Below are 20,007 nucleotides of genomic sequence, written 5' to 3'. Positions count from 1 at the left end.
CACTCCCTTCTGGACTGCAAAGTTTCTGCTGAAAATTCTGCTGATAGCCATATGGGGGTTCCTTTGTAGAGAACACTTTGTTTTTCTCTTGCTGCTTTTAAGAGCGCACATTGCTCCAGATTCTCTTGCCAGAGAAGCAGGGATGGGAAGGGACCAGGTGGAGATCAGGCAGCAAGCCAGTGGTGGAGGGGAGATCCCAGCCAGGGCTTCTGGTTTCCTAGGTGCACAGAGGGACCCACTCAGGAGGTTTCAAGTGCCTCAGAAAGGCCCCCAGCAGTGTATGAATGTTCTGACTTCTCTGTATCCTCACCAACAGTTATTGTTATCTGACTTTCTAATTCTAGCCACCCTAGAGGGATGTGAAACAGTCTCACATTGTGTGTGTGTGTTTTTTTAATTGAAGTATAGTTGACTTACAATATTATATTAGTTTCAGGTGTACAGCATAGTGATTCACTGTTTTATATTTAAGCTAATATCTTGTTAGTTCATTTCTACTTGTCCCGTCTGTTCTTTCTGATTCATTTCCCCCCCACCCCACCATTCCATTCATCTCTGCTATGGGCTCAACAGTAATACCTGTTTCTTTTTATTTTTTTAAATAAAAATAGGCTAACCCATCTCTATCTAGGCTTAGCCCCTGACTCTTGACCAGAATATATTAAAACAGTGAGAAATTCCCCAACCACGGCAAGGCCAGCCCTTGCTTCCCTCTCACTCCTGGTGGCCAAGCATCCATTTATTTAGTCATTTCGGTTGTTGAACTAGAGATATGACCATCCTGATGCAGACTTTCCTGTACTTGGACAATGAACCAGTATTTCTCTACATATGGACGACAAACTGACCAGAGGCTGTGCTTTTTGCCCTCTGGCTTACCCAGTATCTCTCTCTTTTTTTTTTTTTTTTTTTTTTGCGATACGCGGGCCTCTCACTGTTGTGGCCTCTCCCGTTGCGGAGCACAGGCTCCGGACGCGCAGGCTCAGCGGCCATGGCTCACGGGCCCAGCTGCTCCACGGCATGTGGGATCTTCCCGGACTGGGGCACGAACCCGTGTCCCCTGCATCGGCAGGCAGACTCTCAACTACTGCACCACCAGGGAAGCCCGCCCAGTATCTCTTTCTCTGAGCTTTTCTTCCAGCCACTTTCTGTGTCACACCAAATCCCAAGACACATTTTGAGCTTTGCTTACTGTGCTAAAGATCACGGGACATTATTACAATTCCAAAATCTCTGCAAGGTATGTTTATGTAACAGCAAAGGGCACAGGGAGATTGAAAAGAATCAGGAAAGTGGATATGCTTGGAATTCCCAATAAGAAAGGTTTCTCTCTCTCTCTCTCTCTGGTAACTTATGTTACCAAAGGGGAAAAGTGGGGGGAGGGATAAATTAGGATTTGGGGATTGACATATACACACTACTATATATAAAATAGATAACCAACAAGGACCTACTGTATAGCACAGGGAACTATACTCAATATTTTATAATAACCTATAAGGGAAAAGAATCTGAAAAAGAATGTATATATAAAGAATATATATATGGAACTGAATCACTTTGCTGTACACCTGAAACTGAATATATATATGTAACAGAATCACTTTGCTGTACACTTGAAACTAACACAACATTGTAAATCAACTCTACTTCAATTAAAAAAAATAGAAGTACCTATGACTTGCCAAATTCTTTCTATTGCCCTTAACCAGGAAAAAGGATTGTGAGGTCTTTAATCTATGTAGTACAAGCAATTATTTCAGAGCATGTTGTATATTTGAGGGCTTAGTTTTTGTTTTCTGGGTCTTGAGAGCAAGGAAGAAGCTATATTCATCCAGGTGTTACAGAAACACTGGGGAGTTTGCCCCCAGACTGATCTATATTAAAACAATTGTTAGACCTATACTTACTGAAAGAACTTGGAGTAAATATTTAAGCTCCCTGAACAAAAACGTTCCTGGGTGTTCCATGACAGCTAAACCAACTTGAAAGAGATTACAAGGGCTTTAAAAACACACATGTGACCTCCTTGGCACACAATCCATGCTCCAAAATTGGATCTTTGATTGTAATTATATTTCTCCATTGACTATATGAACGCTATTTTTTTTTTTTTTTGGCTGAGCTGCGTCGCATGCAGGATCTTAGTTCCCCGACCAGGGATAGAAGCTGCGCCCCCTGCAGTGGAAGCAAGGAGTCTTAACCGCTGGACCGCCAGGAAAGTCCTCTTTGAGCTCTTTATAGAACTGAAACCCCCAACAAATGGAAGATGTTAGCTTTCTTCATTCCAGAGAAGACCACCTGAGGCCAGATGAAAGGAGTGCAGTCCCTGCACACACCCTAATCCTTACCAGCAGCCCCACCCTTGAACCATGGCTATAAAACTCCTCACCAAATCCTCCTGAGTTGGGACACACAGTTTTGAGGGGCACAAGCCTGCTGCGTCCCCCTTTGCCTGGCAAAGCAATAAAACTCTGTCTCCGAGATTCGATTTGGCACCAGTGCACAGAGGCCAAATTTTTGGCATCAACTACAGTGACTCACCTGCCTACCCTGTTTGTACCAACAGTATGGCTTATGCCGACCACCTGCTTTCCTTCTGGGAGTCCGGGATTTGGGTAGGTGCTACGCAGGGGGAGCCTTTGTGGCCAGCCCCCAGTAAAAACCCTTTGGCCCTAAGTCTCTAATGAGCTTCCCTGGTGGACACCTCACAGGTGTCGATGAAAAGATTAATCAATAGTTGATCTAAGAAAGAAATGGAATTTTTTTTTTTTTTTTTTTTTTTGGCCGTGCCGCATGGCTAGTGGGATCTTAGTTCCCGGACCAGGGATTGAACCGGGCCCTTGGCAGTGGGAGTGCCGAGTCCTAACCACTGGACCACCAGGGCATTCCCAGAAGTGGAAAATTTTATTCGAGCCAACCTGAGGGTTATAACCCAGGAGACAGTCCTTCAGAAAGCTCTGAAGACTGTTCCACCCATTAGAGGTCAAAGCACAGTTATATAAGTTTTTGAGACAAAGGGTTATAGTCAGATGACATACTGACAGTGTACACAATCCAGATCTACACATACACATACAAACTGAGTAGTGGTCTAAGCAGATAGGGTAGGGGGTGTCCAGAGAAAGGGAACCAGGCATGGCTTTCTTGACACAGAGAAGCCTTTTTTTTTTTTTTTTTTTTGCAGTACGCGGGCCTCTCACTGTTGTGGCCTCTCCCGTTGCCCAGCCGCTCCGCGGCACGTGGGACCCTCCCGGACTGGGGCATGAACCTGTGTCCCCTGCATCAGCAGGCGGACCCCCAACCACTGCGCCACCAGGGAAGCCCCAGAGAAGCCATTTTTGGCCTGAGCCACTTTGTGATCTGAGCCTGCAGTGCTTATCCTTGAACAGGTCTCACTAATTAATGATCTTGAGGGAACAGAAGAATGCAGGAACAAAGGACTGTTATCAGGCAAGCGAAGTGACAAGAGCAAAGATAACAAATCAGTTGTAAAGACTCCCAGTTCTGTTTCACATTAGCCTGAAGCACATCCTTGAGCTGTTTTGCGGAATTTAAACCCTCCTCAAGGGCGCAACCGCCAGATGAACTGGATGATGTTCACCTTTTCTGACCCTCTTGACTTCAATCAAATAACACTTGGACTCAACCTTGGGCCCCAATTCTATGCTCAATTCTCCTCCCTTAGCTTAGAACTTCCCCAATTTTGCTGTTTGGGAAAAATCCCTGGTGTTCTCCTTCCTTGCTGCAAGTAATACCTCCTTCTTAATCCCGATCTTTGGCTTGGTCATGTCTTTTGGTTCGATGCCCACCAAGAGGGGCATCCAGTTTTTGGGTAACAGTGGGTCATGGGTCATTGTCGCCCCTGACAAGATTAAGAAAGTTTATCTCCTGAGGAGGTCTGGTTAAGGCAGGTGCACAACACACATTAAAGGGAAGGGAGGAGGCCCAAACAGGCAGAGAAAATTCTTACGTTTAAATTTTCTTGCCTTGACATAAAATATGAATTGGATTTCATCACAGGCATTGTCACATCACTAGAGGAGTTCAGTGTGATCAGCGTAGGGACGTCCCGGGTGGCCCAGTGGCTAAGACTCTGCACTCCCAATACACGGGGCCCGGGTTCGATCCCTGGTCAGAGAACTAGATCCCACATGCATGCCACAAAGAAGATCCTACATGCTGCAACTAAGACCCGGTCCGAGGAATAAAGGCGCAGACGTAGAGAATGGATTTGAGGACACGGGGAGGGGGAAGGGTAAGGTAGGACAAAGTGAGAGAGTGGCATGGACATATATACACTACCAAACGTAAAACAGATAGCTAGTGGGAAGCAGCCACATAGCACAGGGAGATCAGCTCAGTGCTTTGTGACCACCTAGAGGGGTGGGATAGGGAGGGTGGGAGGGAGACACAAGAGGGAGGATATATGGGGGTATATGTATATGTATAGCTGATTCACTTTGTTATAAGCAGCAACTAACACAACAATGTAAAGCAATTATACTCCAATAAAGATGTTAAAAAAAAAAAAAAGACCCGGTCCAGCCAAATAAATTTATCTATATATATATATATTTATTTACGTGTGATCAGTGTGATTCCCAAGGAGAGGACTTGGAAGCTTGGGCCTGGTTTTCTGCAGACCCCACCCCATGCGCCTTTACCTTTGCTGATTTTGTCGTGTATCCTTAGCTGCAATGAACCACAGCTAGGAGTACGACTCTACGCTGAGTCCTGTGAGGCTTCCTAGGGAATCATCCAACCCGGGGGCGGGCTTGGAGGCGCCCAACACACCCACATGCAGCCCCTTCTGCCTCCTCACCCTGCCAAGTCGACCCCACATCTGTTGCCCCCCAGGCTGGGTTTGCCTTGATGCACCCTCCATCCCAGTACTTGCCACCGGTATCCAGGTGTATGGATATACTTTTTCAAGCTCATCTAGATTCCATACATACTTTTTATATTTTCTTCCAGTATTTTACACTTTTTTTTTGAAACAACTAGCTGTGTGATTTTGCCTGAATAACTATTATGGGATTCAGTTTCTTTATCTGGCAAATTAGGGGATTGGTCTAGTCTTACCCATGGTCCCTCTCAGGCCTCAAATTCAAAAATATTGTGTGACCGCGTGTCAATTTTTAAAGCCTATATATAAGAGGCGGAAAAGTCAAATGTTTAGAGGTGTTAGACACACAGGATCAATGAGTGAAGTGTGGTAGCTATGGCTGACAGTGAACCAGGCAACAAAAGACCATCCAAAGCTGTGTGACCAAGACAACCTACCACCTGGGAGAAAATATTTGCAAACGTTGAGACTGACAAGAGCTTAAACTTCAAAATATACAAACAGCTCATACAACTCAATAACAAAAAAAACCCCCAAACAACCCAATAAAAAAATGGGCAGAGACCTAAATAGACATTTCTCCAAAGAAGACATACAGATGGCCAACAGGCACATGAAAAGATGCTCAAAATCACTAATTATTAGAGAAATGCAAATCAAAACTACAATGAGCTACCACCTCACACCAGTCAGAATGGCCATCATCAAAAAGTCTACAAATAACAAATGCTAGAGAGGGTGTGGAGAAAAGGGAACCCTCTTACACTGTTGGTGGGAATGTAAATTGGTGCAGCCACTGTGGAAAACAGTATAGAGGTTCCTCACAAAAGTAAAAATAGAACTACCACATGATCCAGCAATCCCATTCCTGGGCATATATCCAGAGAAAACCATAATCCGAAAGGATACTTGCACCCCAGTGTTCAATTGCAGTACTATTTACAGTAGCCAAGACATGGAAGCAACCTAAATGTCCATCGACAGATGAATGGATAAAGAAGATGCTGTACATATATACAATGGAATATTACTCAGCCATAAAAAGGAATGAAATAATGCCATTTGCAGCAACATGGATGGACCTGGAGATGGTCATGCTAAGTGAAGTAAGTCAGACAGAGAAAGACAAATATCACATGATATCACTTACATGTGGAATCTAAAATACAACACAAATCAACATACCTACAAAAAAGAAACAGACTTGGAGAGAACAGACTGGTGGTTGCCAAGGGGAGGGAGGTGGGGGGGCGGGAAGCATTGGGAATTTGGGATTAGCAGAGGCAAACTAGTTTATACAGGATGGATAAACAACAAGGTCCTACTATATAACACAGGAAACTATATTCAATATCCTGTGGTAAACCATAATGGAAAAGAATTTGAAAAAGAATATATATATATATATGTATATAACTGAGTCGCTTTGATATACAGCAGAAATTAACACAACATTACAAATCAACTTTGCTTCAAAAAATTAGAGGGCTTCCCTGGTGGCGCAGTGGTTGGGAGTCCGCCTGCCGATGCAGGGGACACGGGTTCGTGCCCCGGTCCGGGAGGATCCCACATGCCGCGGAGCGGCTGGGCCCGTGAGCCATGGCTGCTGAGCCTGCACGTCCGGAGTCTGTGCTCCGCAACGGGAGAGGCCACAACAATGAGAGGCCCACGTACCACCAAAAAAAAAAAAAAAAAAAAAAAAATTAGAAAAAAAAAAGCTGTGTGACCTTGGGGAGGGCGCTCAGCTTCTCTGTGCCTGTCTCCTCATATGCAAAATGAGGATGACAGCAGAATCCACTTCAAAGGCTTGGTGTAGAAACCCAATGAAGTCATTTGCATACTGCATTTAGCAAAAATATTTAGCAGGAGACTAGAGCTTGACAAAAGTTAGCCAGTACTATTATTAATGATTTTAAAATTGAAATAATAAGAAACTACCCTTTAAGTTTCAGGGACAATGACATGAGAATAATGCAGGTAAAGCATAAGCACGTAAGAGACACTTAATAAAAAGTCACTGTATTAGTCAAGGTTCTCCAGAGAAACAGAACCAATAGGAGATATATAGATACAGATATATACTGTATATTTATTATGAAAAATTGTCTTATAATAATTGGTTCATGATTGGCAGAGAAGTCCCACAATCGGGGAGAACCAGGAACGCCAGTGGTTCCAGTCCAAGAGCAAGAGAAGATCAATGTCCCAGCTCAATAGTCAGGCAGAGAGAGAGAGAGAATTCGCCCTCCCTCCACCTTTCTGTTCTGACTTGGGTGACCCCTACCCACATTGGGGAGGACCATCTGCTTCACTCAGTCTACCGATTCAGACACTAACTCTTCCAGAAACATCCTCAAAGACACACCCAGAAATAAACATCTGGGAACCCCGTGAGCCAGTCAGGTTGGTACATAAAATTAACCATCACAGTCCCCCAAAAAGAAGGTGAGGGAAGATTTATTTTGAAAATACCGTAAGACCATACTATAAGACATCACAAAGTGGTGAGCCACGGGCTATAGCCAGCCTCCACGTGTGTTTGGCCAATATAGTGTTTGCAAAAATATTTTTGGTTAGTTCCCATCTCTGAAAATGGAGATGCTTTCCACACGCATTGGAATTTCTTGCGGGGGGGGTGGATCACAATTTAAGAGAATTAATTCTAGGTCTGCATTCCACGTGGCGACGCTTTGCTGGAGATTTGCGATGGCTTCGCAGTATGCAACAATCCCCATACCCCCTGTGTCTCACACCCAGACAGCTTCCCTCACTTGCCCCATTCGCCTGGCTCCCCCAGGGAGCCGAGATTGAGGTCCCCGTAGAAGCAGCACCCCTAGTTCCGCGGAGCAATTGCGGGATGCGGCCACCAGGTGGCACAACGGCTGCGTGCTGTTCAACCACCAGGTGGCGCGCGAGTCATTCCCACGGGCCAGAGGCTCTCAGAAGAGCATCTCACACCTACCAGAGGCCCTACTATGTACCAGCAGCCTCACGTGTTTCTTAAATCAATCCTCACACGTGCACAGAGGGAGTCATGCTTCCTACGTGGCAGTGGAGGCTCAGAGACAGAGGCTGTGACTCAGTGTCTCCATTTATAAGACAGGCGTTGCAGCAAGGATTCCATGAGATGGTGTGTCAAGTTGTTGGCAGAATTTCTGCTGCGTAGTCAGGGTCTTTCCACCTCCGGGGTGGAACCCTGACTTTCAGCTGGTCCGAGGGCAGCCTGATCAAGGCTACACTTCTCGGCCTCCCTTGCAGCCGGTGTTCTGGGCCATGGGACGTGGCATAAGTGGTGTACCCTCCTCACCCACCTTCACCTCATGTCTCCTCCTTTACATTTCCCTGAGCTTCTTCCCAGAAATCGTCCCTGGGGTTACCCCTGCCCAGCCTCCCCTCCCCCAGCTTGGGTGAAGGAAGTACTTACTTGCTCATGATCCCCTAGGAGCCTGTACTTTTCCTCCTCATAGCACTTTTCACATTCTTATGGTTACCTATTCATTTGTCTTCCCGACCCCTGCCAACACCACCCCATCCCAAAGGTGTCTGCAAGGTGCAGCGGACAGCCTTGTGGCAGGGCAGGCACTCTTGAGCGGCAGGACGAAAGAGGACGTACTTCTGGACTAAAGCGCCAGGCTCTCAACCTGGGCTGCACTTCCTGGGGAGCTTTTTTTTTTTTTTTTTGGTCCCAGCTTCATTGAGCTATAACAGACATAACACTGTGTAAGTTTAAGATATAAAATGTGTTGATTTGATATATTTATATATTGCAATATGATTACCACCATAGCATTAGCTAACGCGTCCATCCTATGACATAATTACCATTTCTTTTAAAAAAACCATCCCAGCACCACCTGGAGCCAATTGAAGCCCAATGTCTGCGACGGGGCCCCGCCATGGTGATTCCAAGGGGCAAGAGATTAAGTAAATGCTATAGGTTGCTGTGAAGCTTTGCAACTCTGAAGGACCAGACCTTGACATAATTTAGCGGTTATCAGGTTTCTATGACCCTTAAAGTATGGAGTAAGAATCTTAACTTTCCCAAGTATCTGTAAGGAGCCTAGCGCTCCTTAACTGACCCTTCAAGTGGTCAGAATATAAGCAGCTTTTGGCAGGAAAAAGCTCTTTGCAGGAAAGAGCTCTCTTCAGAAGGCATCCCTTTGTCTTGTCACTAATCTTAAACCAGGTGCCCCCATGCTCTACTTACATCCGGCCCTAACACACCTTTCAAATCTTTTGATCACACGATACCTTGCCTAACCTGTTGGATTTTCCGTAGATCAAAGATGTAGAAATGAAGAATAAGTAATTAACTGATGACCAGATCTCTTCCCTAGCTTCCCCTTCAGTAATCTCTCAAACAAACTGTGTGAACAAGATAGCATCTAGAGAAAAATCACAAGAAGTCAACAAGACTGCACACAAGCCTGCACACAGTGGGGGATGGTGACGACTCTGACCCCCCATCTCAGTGATTAACCGAGATGACTTCCCTGTTTCCCTTTAAAAGCTTTCATGACGGAACAGAATCTTCAGGGTGGTTTTTGGGGGACGCTGAGTCCACCATCTCCCCAGACCGCTGGCATCCTGATAAAAGGCAGCTTTCCATTCCACCAACATTTGTGAGTATTGATTCGGTAAGCGGCAAGCAGCAAGAGTGATTTGATAACAAGAAGCCACAAAGGAGTCTTGGAGTGCTTCCCTCCTCCCACCACCCCCAACACAGGATGACCATATCAGCCGGGTTTCCTAATCACCCTAATTTTATCCCTTCTCTACATCATTTTCAAACTCGAGCACATCAGAACCACCTGAAGGCCAGTTAAAACACGGAGTGCTGGCCACACTCCCTGTGTTTCTGGTTCCGTGGGTCTGGCGTGGGCCCCAAGGAATTTGCATTTCTAACAATCTCCCAGAAGGTGCAAGTGTTGCTGGTGAGGGGCCCCGCAATTTGAGAACCATTAGCCCGAGTACTTCTGTTTTTTGTTTTTTTTTGGCCGTGCTACACGGCTTGCAGGATCTTAGATCCCCGACCAGGGATGCAACCCTCGCCCTCGGCATTGAAAGCGGTGAGTCCTAACCACTGGACCGCCAGGGAATTCCCAGCCTGAGGACTTTTTAGATTTTAATTTTCATGAAATAGTAATGAGCTCGTACTCAGGCTGGCTCTCATCCACGTGAGGCAGATGCATCTGAGACTTCCCCTGCCCTGTGGGGTGGGCACCATGATGCAGGCGTGGAAAGGCATTGGGAAGGCAGGTGATGCGGGCCCTGTATCACCACCAGACTCCCCCAAGGCTCGGAGGATCCCTCGGAGGTGCGTGGGCTGTCCTCGTCTTGCTCAGAGTCAAAAAGAAAGGGGGGGCCTTTCCTAGGGGCACAGAGGACCGAGGAATACAGAAAGGGGTTACGTGTTCCAATTCTGACACCAATTACAACATGTGTTTTTTTCACACACCACCAAGCAATTCTCTGACACCAGCTGGGCGTCCAACAATTCAACTCAATTCTGACAATATCTACCCAGAGACAGCATCAGATCCCACAGGTTAAGGGCTCAGTCCCACAAGACTGCCCTGTCCCCTCCATGTCAGACACCAAACACACATCCAGGTTGTCACCTGTGCTTCTGACCCACTGGCTATGGATTTGAGGCTCCAACGACCCCCTCCTTGGGCTCAATTAACTGGTGAGAGTGGCTCACAGAGCTCAGAGAAACATCTTACTTACCAGATGACCATTTTTTAATTTTATTTTATTTTATTTATTTATTTTTGGACGCACCGCATGGCATACAGGATCTTAGTTCCCTGACCAGGGTTGAACCTGGGCCCCCTGCAGTGGAAGCGTGGAGTCCTAACCACTTGACCACCAGGGAATTGCCACCACATGACCAGTTTATGATAAAATAATGTAACTCAGGAATAGCCAGATGGACCAGATGCATAGGGCAAGGTGTGAAGAAAGGGCTTGGGGCTTCCATGCCCTCTGCGGTGCTCCGCTCTCCCAAATCTCCATGTGTCCACCCACCTGGAAGCTCTCAGAACCCCATCCTCCTGGGCTTTTATAAAGGCTTCATTACCTCGGCATCCTTGATTAAATCCCTGACCGCTGACAATCGCCAGTCGCCAGGCTGGCGCCCCTGGCAACCAGCCCAGAGTCCCTACCTGCTTGCCCAAAGCCATCTCACTAACGTATCAAAAGCACCTTTATCAACTCTCATTACTTATGAAATTCCAAGGGTTTTAGGAGCTCTAGGCCCTAAAGAATGGGAACAAAGACCAAATATATGTTTCTTATTATAAACCACCCTTGGATATTGCTATGAAATCGCTATAATATCAGAGGTGGCAAAACGTGTGGCTAAGGGCAGATCTTCTGACATTAAGGAGATGTGCTGGGTCTAGTTACTTGCTCTGTGTCCCTGTTCAAGTGAGGCAGCCTGCTTCAGGCTTGACTTTCTTCTTGGTGAAGTGGGGATTTTTGAGAGGAACTACATTCATGGGATTGCAGTGAAGGTTGAGTAATAGAAGCGTTTTATAACGCTTTGGCACACGATGAGTATTTGATACGTGGTAGCTGGCATGAGCTGATACGAATTCTATTAAACCTGTAATGTCTATCATTTTTCGAAAGCGATTTTGTGCCAGCCATTTCGCATTTATCATCATTAAAAAATAATTCTATACTATCATCAATGACTACTGAACTCTTGTAAGAAAGCATTCTTAAGAGCTGTGGGTGTGGTAGCCTAGTGTTTAACTCTCGTAACACTTCTCTCAGGAGAAGATGCCGTCCACCATTTTAACATGAGGACCTGAAACCCTGGCCACCAACCCCATTGCTGGGTAGCTACAGAGCCAAGATTCAGACCCAGGTCAGGATGCAGAGTGCAAACTCCTAACCAGGATGCCTTATATAAGCCCAGAGGAGGGAGCGGGCGAGGCTCAGAACCCGCACCCCCTTCAAATTTGCTCCTTCTCCCAGGGGGAGCTATGACGTCACATGCGAGCTAGGAGGGGCTGTTACCACGGAGACTGGGAATCCCAGTGGGAAACCCGGATAGGGTACCCGGGGATATCACTCACCTCCCCGGGCACTTCTACGGAGCCCGCAGTTCTGGCCCCGGGAACGCAGCCAGGAGCGCCTCGCGTGCGCAAATTTGGCCACGCCCCAAGGCGACCTGCGACCCCACCCAGTAGCCGGACGTTTGCGGACCCCCGGCCTCCACTAACCGAGAATGCGCACGGGGCCAACGCAGTGCGCACGCGCACCCCTGACCTGTCCTTCAAAGCCGGTGACGTGGTCGCTCCGCCAATCAGAATCCTTCTTCCAACCTGGCCCAGCCTCATTTTTCTGGCTTTCAGCGTCTCGCTGTCTCCAAGGCAACCTTCGGACTGAGGGCCTGGGGAAGAGCGGCCCGGAGACTTCTGGATATTGTAGTCTCAAAGGGGCAGAGAAACGGGAGGCGCACTTGTTCGTAAAAAGAAGACTGTCATAACAATGGTTGTATTCAAGGATGACTTCGTGGATAGAGATCGCTTGTAAATGGTTCTCAAACTGTTATTTTCTGCGGAAAAATAGCACCCGGATCCGGCAGTGGCCGCCGAGCAATCGGGCCGCCGATGGGAGTGAGAAATGTCCCTGAACCAGCGTTCCCGTTTTCTATCCCTGGCCCTGCTTGCCAGGTCCTTCCTGCCAGGTGGCCTGGCCCGTTCGCTGGCCTCGGGGTCGGTTGTGGGGGGCTCGACCATCACCTGTGGAAGTTTCTGAGCCTATCGCGGTAACCATGGTAACACCACACGCTCGCTCCCCGCCCCTTGCGAGGTGACGTCACGCGCCGGGCCCTGTGATGAGGCATTGAGCTCGTGCGCCTGGGGAGGGCGGTGATGGGGCGGGTCCTGGGAGGAGCCCGGTGCGGGCGGGGCCGCTTGAGAGCTGTCCGCCTGGGGTCGGGGAAGCTTTATTACTGAAATAATCACTAATGAATGATCGTGCCTGCTTTGTAGTAAGTGCTAAGAGACTTCGCTGGATTCACTCGCTCGTTTTTGTTTATTTATTATTTTTTTGCTCCCAATTTTGTTGGAAACCCAGACTTTCCATTTCAGGCCTGTCTCCATGACAAATGGGCCACTAGTGAGTCTCAGGAGCACGCCCGCCTCCCCCTGCCCATCCTGGGCCTTCATTTATTCATCCAGCGGGTCGTTATTAAATGCCTGATAAGTGCCCGTTGCCATGGAGACAGCAGGGAACAAACAAGGGGATGGACGTTTTGAGCGAGGAGACGCAGAAAGTGAACCCATGTTTCTCAAGCCTCAGCGTTGTTGACATTTGGGTCTGGGGGCCGTCCTGTGCACTGTAGCGTGTAGAGCAGCATCCCTGGCCTCCCCCTATGCCCAAATTGCTGTATAAGAGTTTTTGCTCCCCACTTAAGGACAAACTGGAAATTGTAGGTCCATATACCCAAACTAAAAACAAAGCAAAACCAACCTCTGGTCGTATATCAAAGCACTGGCAAATACGTGTACAATTACAGATTTTAAAGTAGTTTCCATTGCCCCTTTTAACCAACTTTTTGATGAACCAAACGACTGGTCCTGATTGTGATGATTAGAGGTCGTATACACTCTTAATATCCCCACTTTATAGATAGTAAAACGCGGCATTGAGAAACAATAACTTCCCCAGAATGGCAATCCAGTAAGGGGTGGAGCTGGGATCTGGACTCAAGTCTTCTATATTCTCCACTTACAAAGCAGGCAGCATAATAGAACCTTCTTATAGGGTTGCTGCCAGAATTATGTGATAGATAGGACTCTTCGCACACCTGCCACCCCACATGCAAAGTCTCAGTGGAAGAACCAGGCACTCCGCCATTTCAACCAGTGTACACTTTATTACAGAAACAGCGGGAAAGAGTTGATAAAGGCTGAAGAGGAGTTGTGGGGGAGGCCCCTGCAGATGCTCACTCAGCTACACTCTGGGCCCATCTTCTCAGAGACACCTTCCTGCCATGCCTCTGGGCAGATAGGCACTATTCCTCAAAGGACCCAACTCATTACCCTCCAAATCGGCAGTCCAGGGAACAGGGAGTTTTCACGGGAGGTGACACTGACTGCCTGGGAGACGGAGGACTCATGAAGGTTGAGCCGAGATGGAGCAGGGACAGCACAGCAGGGATCGTTTCTAAGGAAGGCAAGAAAGGAGGGACATGTATCTGTGCATCGATTTATATCCTAGACCACTCTCCTTGCTCACTGGGCTCTGCTCACCCTGCCCCTCCAACTCACCAAGCTGACCCACTACCTGGAACATGCTTCCCTAGATCTCAGCCGGCTGGCTCCTCCCCAGCACTCAGTGCAAATATCTTCTCCTCAGAGAGGGGTTCTTCTGACCACCCAGCGGAACAAAGCTGCCCCCTCCAGTTCCTCTCTGTCACAGCACCTTCTAGGAAACTCAGGTGATTGCTAGTGTATCCCCTGCACTCCCACTAGAGGGCATGCTCCAAGAGCACAGGGAGCTTCCCTGCTGCAGCCCTGCTGCACCCCAGCCCGTCACACTGGGGTCACGTAGAGTGGGTGCAGGGTGTGAATATATAAGGCTTGCTCTGGGCACTGGAGTCCCAGGGAGAGATCAAGCATCTTCTTGCTCCCAGAGGGGCTCACAGTCTGCTGCATTGGTCTGAAACCTACAGCCTGAGGGTGACTCCAGCCTCCACCCCTTTTTATAGTTTTAAAAAACGGAGGTAAAATCCACATGACATAAAATTCACCGTTTCACCATTTTAATGAATCCAGAATCCATCATAGAGCAGTTACTCAATTAAAATGTATTGACTGCCTTTCTCAATAAGTTCAGCATAGCATTATCATAGGACACAGACTTTCTACTCCTAGGTGTGTGTACCCCAAAGAACTGGAAACAGGTGTTCAAACAAAAATGTGTACACAGATGTTCATAGCAGCACTTGTAACAATAGTCAAAAGGTGGAAACAACTCAAATGTCCTTCAACTGAAGAATGGATAAACAAAAGGGGCATATCCATGCAAAGGAATACTATTCAGCCATGTAAAAGAATGAAGTGTTGTTACATGCTACAACCTGGATGGACTTTGAAAACATTATGTTACGTGAATGAAGCCAGACACAAAAGGCCACACAGTATATGATTCCACTCATATGAAATGTCCAGAACAGCTAAATCCATAGAGAGAGAGAGAGAATATTATTCAACCATAAAAAGAATGAAATTTTGCCATGTGCAACAACATGGATGGATCTGGAGGGTATGATAGTGGAATAAGTCAGACAGAGAAAGACAAATACTGTGTGTTATCACTCATATGTGGAATCTAAAAAATAAAACAAATGAATGTATGTAACAAAACAGAAACAGACTCACAGATATAAAAAAGAAACGAGTGGTTACCACTGGGGAGAAGGGCAGATAGGGGCAAGGGATTAAGAGTTACAAATGACCATGTGTAAAATAAATAAGCTACAAGGATATATTGTACAGCACAGGGAGTATAACCATTATTTTATAATAACTTTAAATGGAGTAAAATCTATAAAAATTTTGAATCATTATGTCGTACACTTGAAACTAATGTAATAGTAATCAACTATACCTCAATACAAATTATAAAAATATGTAAAATCATAATTTAGTCTAATAAAGTAGCATAATAAATAAAACAGGTTATAATCTAATTGGAAGATTATCATATAGTAAGCACAATTTGATCTCTGTATAATACTTTGGGGTCAATAATAATGATCTGTATAATAAAATATTTCATTTTATTATTTATAATATATTTATATATTATAAATAATAATAATAAATATTATAAATAATATAATATATAATAAACATATATATTTATACATAATATATAATAATAATAATATATAAAAATATATTATATATTATATATTATTATATATTATTAATATATTCTATATATTATATATTTATTATAATAAATATAATAATAATGATAATATATAATAATATATTATAAATAATAATAAATAATAAAATAATAATAATAAATTTCAATATAATATAATATTTCTTTATAAATTTACTTATTTATTTATTTTTTCGGGGGCTGCGTTGGGTCTTCTTTGCTGCACACGGGCTTTATCTAGTTGGCGAGCGGGAGCTACTCTTCATTGCGGTGTGCGGGCTTCTCTTTGCGGTGGCTTCTCTTGTTGTGGAGCATGGGCTCTAGGAGCACGGGCTTCGGTAGTTATGGCATGCGGGCTCAGTAGCTGTGGTGCACGGGCTTGGCGGCTCCAAGGCGTGAAGGATCTTCCCAGACCAGGACTTGAACCCATGTCCCCTGCATTGGCAGGCAGATTCTTAACCACTGCGCCACCAGGGAAGTCCCACAATAACATTTAAATATACCATTCTAGTAAAAGAAAAAAATGGCAGGTCATGTGAATTAACAAATGAAGGATCAAATTCATTCCCACACTAACAGCAGAAAGATTTATTTTTTTTTCAACAGATATTCATTCCTTGAAACATCAGTTAGCAAAACATTTCCTCATTTGAAGAACTGTTTATTTTACTTTATTTTTCCATTTTATTTTTTATTGAAGTATAGTTGACTTACAGTATTACATTAGTTTCAGATATACAAAGTAGTAATTTGATATTTTTATAGAATATACTACATACTTTATTATAAAATATTAACTGTACTCCCTGTGCTGTATATTACATCCTTGTAACTTAGTTTATACCTACTAGTTTGTACCAATTAAATCCCTTCATCTATCTTGCCCATCCCTCTTCTTTCTCCCCACTGGTATCACTAGTTTGTTCTGATTCTGTGAGACTGTTTTGTTATATTGTCCCTTTTTTTACTTTTTAGATTCCATTGGTTATTTTATTTTATTATTATTATTATTATTGGCCATGTCACGCAGCATGTGGGATCTTAGTTCCCCGACTAGGGACCAAACCTGTGTCCCCTGCATTGGGAGCATGGTGTCTTAACCACTGGGCCACCAGGGAAGTCCTGGTTATTGTATTTTATTTTATTTTAATTTTTTGGACATTTTAAATTATTTTTAATACAATTTTTAAAGGTTACACTCCATTTACAGTTATTACAAAATATTGGTTATATTCAGCACTATTCACAATAACCAACACATGGAAACAACCTAAATGCCCATCGACAGATGAATGGATAAAGAAGATGTGGTACATATATACAATGGAATACTACTCAGCCATAAAAAAGAATAAAATAATGCCATTTGCCACTACATGGATGGACCTAGAGGTTGTCATACTGAGTGAAATAAGACAGAAAGAGAAAGACAAATACCATATGATATCACTTATATGTGGAATCTAAAATAAGACACAAATGAACACATCTATGAAATGGAAACAGACTCACGGACACAGAGATCAGACTTATGGTTTGCCAAGGGGGAAGGAGGTGGGGGAGGGATGGATTGAGAGTTTGGGATTAGCAGATGCAAACTATTATCTATAGGATGGATAAACAACAAGGTCTTACTGTATAGCACAGGGAACTATATTCAATATCCTGTGACAAACCATAATGAAAAGATCATGAAAAAGAATGTATGACTGAATCACTGTGCTGTCCAGCAGAAATTAACACAACTTTGTAAATAAACTATACTTCAATTAAAAAAAAAAGCAACCATAGGCAACAATATTGAGATTCTAACCAGCAAAGAGGTACACTTCAAAATGATGGCCTTATATTTGTGCCTCTGGAGGCAAAAAGTACAACATCCAGTTTGGCAAGAATGTAGGAAAATGATGACCCTGCTCTCTGTTGGCTGGATTGTGAAGTGTTCGTTTCCTGGCAGGTATTGTATCTGGTAAAATATACTAAATGTTGTATGAATGTGCACGTGTCTTGACCCAACAATTTACAATTATCGAAATCAGAGAAATGTTCCAAACTTGCTAAGAAGAGTTAATTGTCACTTATTTATTGTTACATTAAATTAATGACAATGGCTAAATATTCCCTATCTTTAAAAAATAATAAATATATATATTATATATATATAATATATATATTATATATATATAATATATATATATTATATATATATATATATAGGCTATATTCCCAGTGTTGTACACTACATCCTTGCAGCCTAATTTACACCCAAAACTTTGTACCTCCTACTCCCCCACCCATATATTGCCCATCCCTGCCCTCTCCCGACTGGTCACCACTAGTTTTTTCTCTATATCTGTGAGTCTGCTTCCTTTTCGTTATATTAGTTTGTTGTATTTTTTAGATTCCACATATAAGTGACATCATATGATATTTGTTTTTCTCTGTCTCACTTACTTCACTCAGTATGACAATCTCTAGGTCCATCCATGTTGCTACAAATGGCATCATTTCATTCTTTTTATGGCTGAGTAATATTCCATTGTATATACATACCACACCTTCTTTATCCATTTGTCTGTTGATGGACATGGGTTGCATCCATGTCTTGGCTATTGTAAATAATGTTACTATGAACTTTGGGGTGCTTGTATATTTCCAAATTCGTGTTTTGGGGTTCACTTGGGTGACAAGTTCTTCTCATCTCACAGAAGAGTTCAACAATCAACCATAGTTAATATGAGGATCCAGGGAGGTCAGTTGTTTTCCCAAGGTCTCCGAGTTAGCTCGGAGAATAGAAAGTTGAATAGAAAGCCAAACCTTTCTGAAACCCACTTCTATCTGTCCTGATTTCTACATATTCTCTTTAGACATTCCCACTTGGGACTTACCCCACAGAGCCCTCTTGACCTCAGTGTCCTCAAGTCACGGACTTGCTCTCAAACTGTGCCAGGGGATGAAATGTCTCTATATATGTGGAGCTGGGGGAAATTCCAGGGGTCCCTGACTGTTACCCAGTAAGCAGAGTGATTGGGTTAATGTTGTGGAACGAACCATTTTGGATAATCCAGGTGGATTCAATTTTCCATGGAAACTTCACCAGGAGAAACCATGATTTATTCAAGAGGATTCCATATTGGTTTTGTGGTAGACTTCTTTATTGTACTTTATTTATTCTAGACTTTTATGGATTGCTTTTTTGGGGGATGGGTGGGAAATGGATTGGTGTTCCTGGCTTAGTGAATTATTTTCTCATTTGCCTGAAGTGTTCCAGGGAGAAAAAAATAGAGATCTGATAGTTGGTGGGTTACCTAACTATTTTTTCTCATGTAAATAAGGCTTAAAAGACTTTTTTCTAGGACTTCCTTTGTGGCACAATGGTTAAGAATCCTCCTGCCAAGGCAGGGGACAGGGGCTCGATCCCTAGTCCAGGGAGATCCCACATGCTGCGGAGCAACTAAGCCCATGAGCCACAATGACGGAGCCTGCGCTCTAGAGCCATCAAGCCACAACTACTGAAGCCTGCGTGCCTAGAGACTGTGCTCCGCCACAAGAGAAGCCACCGCAATGAGAAGCCCTCGCACCACAATGAAGAGTAGCTCCTGCTCGCTGCAGTGAGAGGAAGCCCACATGCAGCAACAAAGGCCCAATGCAGCCAAAATAAATTAATAAAATTAATTAAAAGTTTAAAAAAAATTTTTTAAGACTTTTTTTTTTCTAATATCAGCTGATGAGCTCAACTGTAAGAACCTATTTCTGAGTAGGCATTTAGAAAACCAGAGGTTGAACACCAGTAGGGAAAAAGAATGTTGCCTATCAATTTAGGAAGCCTTCCGTTTTCTAAACACCTAAGGAAGCAATATCTGAACAAGTATAGAGGAAACATATTTCAACATAATAAAGGCCACATAGACAACAACACAGCTATTATCTACTCCACGTAGAAGTCTTGGAGGAGGAAATACACAGAACACTCTTTGACAGAAAAGTGTTTGCTTATTTGAAATTTAAATTTCACTGGTTATCCTGTATTTAATCTGGCCACCCTACATGGAGCATCCTATTTTACAGTGAAATCATGCCTAACAGGAAGACAATCAACAGCAGCCTCAGTTTCATGATGAAGTACTGAAAACCAATGAAACATGACTTCATTGGAAGAAGAACACAAAGCAAAAGCTTATCAGAAAAGCATAGACTACACTAAAGTAGAAAACAAAATCCAAAGGGAACTATAAGTTATC

The sequence above is a fragment of the Hyperoodon ampullatus genome (genome assembly GCF_949752795.1).
Source record: "Hyperoodon ampullatus genome assembly, chromosome: 18".
Classification (NCBI taxonomy): Eukaryota; Metazoa; Chordata; class Mammalia; order Artiodactyla; family Ziphiidae; genus Hyperoodon; species Hyperoodon ampullatus.
The sequence above is the reverse complement of the archived record's forward strand: the minus strand, read 5'-3'. Positions refer to the sequence as shown.